Here is a 4,893-nt window from a genome sequence, read left to right as displayed (position 1 = left end):
TTCAGTTGTATTTTTAAAAATTATTATAAATTAGTAATGAATTTGATAAATATTAATATTTTTTTTGTTTTTTGGGTTTGATTTTGAATTTTTAAAAAGAAAATGTACATAATCTCAATAATTTTCTTATAGACCAAATAATCCTATTGATTTTGAAAAAGTAAATTTAATATATTATTTAAAAAATAAATTTACAGTTATACCTTTAATTCTATATGGTTTCTTCACTTTTTTCTTTTGTGCTACAAAGATAAGGTTCGCAATCTATGAAATCAAATGTCGGATGAATTTTTGTATGATAATATTTTTTATTTGAAAAACATTTTAAAATGAGTTAAAAAATAATTTGAAATATAAGATTTTTCAAATATTCTAAAATGGTGTAAGATTCTTCAAATATTTGAAAAATAGTACAAAAACACCTTAATTAATTTTGGACAAATTTTTAATTTTAAACTGGAACACTCAAATATAACACTCTAGTGTAACACTCCAAAAAAATTTTAATATATTTTTTCCAAACATGACACTCCAATATAACACTCTAAACAAACTCTTTAACGTAACACTCTTATGTAACACACAAAAAAAATTACTAGTGTACTTTTCCTAAACGTAACACTTCAAAAAAATGATGTGAAATTCTTCAAACCATTCTAAAAAGAGTACAAAAATTTCTTAGTAAGTTTTTGACAAATGTATAATTTCAAACTGTGAGTGTTACGTTTGAAAAAAAGTACACTAAGGAGTTTCTAGTGTTTTTATGTGTGTTGCGTTAAGAGTATGGCACATTGTAGTATTATGTTTGAGATTATATTAATTAGAGTGTTACATTTGGAAAAAATACACTAAAGTTTTTTTTTTTTTTGGTGTGTGTGCTACGTTTGGATAAATTATACTAGGGATTTTTTTTAGGGTTACATTGTTATTTTTGTGAAAAGTACACTAAGAAAATTTTTAATGTGTTATAATGAAGTGTTACGTTACTTAAGTATTACACTAGAGTGTTACGTGTTTGTTTGTAATGTGGGATTTGTTCGAGAATGATAAAAAATCCAAAACTTTAATAGTGCGAATTGTCCAAATGTGTAATTTTACATTTGAATAAATCAATTTTTATCCTTGAAAAATTAAACCAAAAAATATAGGTAGCTATCCTTTTGGGTAATTTCCATTTTAATGGGATTTTTTGGTTCATAAGACAAAAGGGATGACTAAAGGGAAATTCTATTTCCACACACCTACTTACCTCAGTGTACATCATTTCTCAGTACACAAACTTAGTAATTTAATTATTAATTATTGTTCGAGTAATTCTACTTATACCTGTAATAACCCGACCCTCGTACATGATTTTGGTATCTTTTTCCGTCCTTTATTTTGTGTTTTTGAATGCTTATTGTGATTAATTAAGTGAATTTTGACAATATGGATTCCTACCTGTTTGATAAGAAAATTATCTGTCACAACTAAAATGTTTGAATCAGGAATTGGGAGCCTTAAAGGCTTGATAATCCGAAATTGATTTGACATTTTAAATTAGTATGATTTTTAAGTTATAATGAGATTTTCTGTGAAATTTCAATTTGGAACGATTAAACGATTGAATTTTGTCTTTATGTGTCTTTAGATATACATATATGCTTGAGTTCCATATATGTTTAATTCAAGAACTTTGTCTAACCATATCTCTTATGAGAGGGTAGTGTGAAATAGAGAGAAAGGATCTAGGGAAGGATTTTACCGAGCATCAAAGGCTAGAGAATTGAAGGGGGTTTGCAAGAGTTAAAGTCAAAGAGTAAGTTCACTCATTTTCTATGCCTCCTCCCTATAATTTGAGTTCACAATTATGTAACCTAGGATATGGAATTAACTTGGTGTATGATTATGCTTAACTTTGGTTATATGTTGTCACTTAAGTGATGTAGAATGAAGTTGGTTGTGTATAGATAGAAAAACTATCTTTTCTTACTTGATTTCTCATAGGGAACTTGCCTAATTTTACATGAGAGGTGTTATAAGTTAAAGAGAATTGAATTAAGTTTTTGAGTGTGGATTAAAACTCTAATTCATCTAAATTGTTACATGTTGTGCCTTCTAATTATATGATCTTTGGGTTATATTTTGGTAATTAAATGATCTATTTTAGGTTTTGTTGATGTTCACCAAAATTGGGTTTTGTTGGAAATTTCGGACAGAAATGATGCAGAATCGCCGCACATGCGGGGGTCATGGCCGCACATGCGAGACCAATCGTCGCACATGCGGAGGTTATGGCCGCACATGCGAGACCAATCGCCGCACATGCAGGAGTCATGGCCGCACGTGCGGGAAAATGGGAAATTTGGAGTTTTGGTTCTGTCTAAAAAGCACGTGCGGGAGGATTTTGCTGCACGTGCGGGAGAGGTTACCGCACGTGCGGGGCTCACAGCCGCACGTACAACCCATGCTGAAAAATGTTGTCAGCTCCGTTTGATCTGTTTGACCCTTTGGGATGATTAAAAATAGTATTTGAAAGCTTTAAAATGCTTCTTAATTTACTGGAAGTTATCGAATGAAATGTGAAGTTAGAAAAGAATTAGACTAACTTGTGAGATGTGTATGTGTGCAGGACACACTCTGGGAGGAATTATATTCTCCGCTACAACACTGTGAGTAGTAGTACTGTAATTATACGTTTAGTACCGTTAATGATTCTTATTGTTAACACTCTGTTCTTTGCAAGTGATTACGGTAACGCTATGTTGTTTGGAAAAGAATTAAGAATGTAAACCCCGCTCATCGGAAATATGAGGTTCTGAAGGTCCTATCAGGGACTTCTATAGTCTGTATGTTAGCATGCACGCCTTATGCCTTATGTTATAGCTGTTTGCCTAATATGTTCATCGGAAATACAAAAATAAAGCTACAAGTCGTTTTATACGTTAATGACTACTGAGAAAGGAACTGGAAATCAATACCTGTATCATGTGACTCCCGTTATAAGGTGAATTATTTTGTCCCTACTGATCGTACAGTATTGACACATATGACTTCTGTCGATGGGTGTTGTTAATGTTCTGATACGCATAAGATAATTATGTTAATGTGTAAGAAACCATGGGGTATAAAGTACACTATTATGGAAGTATATTCTTATGAACCTGGAAATATTCTGTTCTGTTTAATCGATATGTTTATGCCATAACAAGATGTGAAATGTTCTGTTCTTAAGACCTATTAATTTCTGGTATGGAACAAAGTGCTGTACGGAACTAAGTACTGCAGTGCGAGTTACCTCTAAAATCTGTGCGAGCCACCTTTTGAGTCCATACATATGTGAAAGTTATGAGGCCTATGGCCAATCTGTTAATATATAAGCCTATGGCCATTCTGTATGATTTCTTCGTATGAAACAAAGTGCTGCACGGAACTAAGTGTTGCAATGCGAGTCACCTCTAGAATCCGTGCAAGCCACCTCTTGAGTTCATACATGCAAGACAAGGGCTTTATGCCGTTCTGACAAGGGCTTTATGCCGTTCTATTAAGGGCTTTATGCCATTATGTGAAGGGCTTTATGCTACTCTGTTCAAGGGCTTGAAACCATTCTGTTTAAAGTTTAGACCTAAGGCCATGCTGAAAATAATTACAGGATAAGTTAACTATACGTTCTCTGCACTTATACATGTACATTGTAATGCAAGTTAATTGTTAAATGGTTTACGTATTACTATTCACTGAGCTCGGCTCACTTTATGTTATGTTTGTTTTTGTAGGCGCCCCCCCTGGAGGTCAGTCTTAACCCATAGCATCCATTCCTCTTTGGTTAACTCCAGAGTGTCCAGACATCAAAACGAAGGCAGCTCATTTTATGAAGTTTGCTAAACTTTTGGTTTTGTACCCTGATTGTCTGTCTATGCTTGAAATGTGTATAATTTTTTTACCCTTCAATGTTTTGTTATACGCCCAATCTTAAGGGCAAGGTCTGTATATATGTATGTACATAGTTAAGTTCTTCGATGCATGTCGCGGTATGTTCATTTACCTTATACATATCTGTGATCCTGGCATAATAGTGATAGCTCAATGGATATTATTTTATGTTTATGTTTGATATTAATGCTTCCGGTCAGGCTCCATATCCTATGTACAATGAGTTAAGTGTCCGTTTCCGTAGTGGTCATGCCCAAGCTTTTAGGGGCAGGTTTGGGGTGTGACAACACCACTATTTTACCTCTTTATACCCTTTATATGAGTGTTTTTTTTCCTTCCTAATTTTATCCATGTGTGAAATTACCTTTAAAGACAAAATATTAAAATTAAATATATTTTGTTATCTCCTTACACCCCTTGGTCTTCAATCTCTACTCCTCTTTTTTCTTTCTTAATTTTGCTTTTTTCTTACACATCTCTTTTCAAAAAGTAAGAATCATAGTATTTTGATCATTAAAGAAAGTAATAGATGAATAAACGATGGTGAAGAATCATCAAAAAAGTGAAGTGGTGAGTTTTTCTATTTATTTGGTAGGTTTTTTGTTTCGTTTTTCTAGACTGGTGTTCGCCTTTCGTTCGACGGTTTGAAATCGAACAAAATAAAGTAGTCCGACATTTTATTACCGAACAAAAAATATAAGTATGGTAACCAACTACCGAATAAAAGATACATTTCTGGTAACCCCAAATCAAATTTTTTTAATTTGTTCGGCTTCTCATTAGCATGCATTTTCAATTTCATTTTTTATATTTTTTTATTTTTTTGCCTAGAAAGATTATAGTTGCACTCATTGCAATAACACAAGTACTACAATGTTAGTGGACTCTAGTCATGAATCATTACAAACAAGGTTTGTTAAATTTTTTTTATGAATACGATTTTTTATTTTTATTTTTAATTTGTATTGAATTTTATTAATA

Source organism: Camellia sinensis, chromosome 6 (assembly GCF_055761805.1).
Source record: "Camellia sinensis isolate YWXY chromosome 6, ASM5576180v1, whole genome shotgun sequence".
NCBI classification, from domain to species: domain Eukaryota; kingdom Viridiplantae; phylum Streptophyta; class Magnoliopsida; order Ericales; family Theaceae; genus Camellia; species Camellia sinensis.
This window is presented reverse-complemented; position numbering follows the sequence as displayed.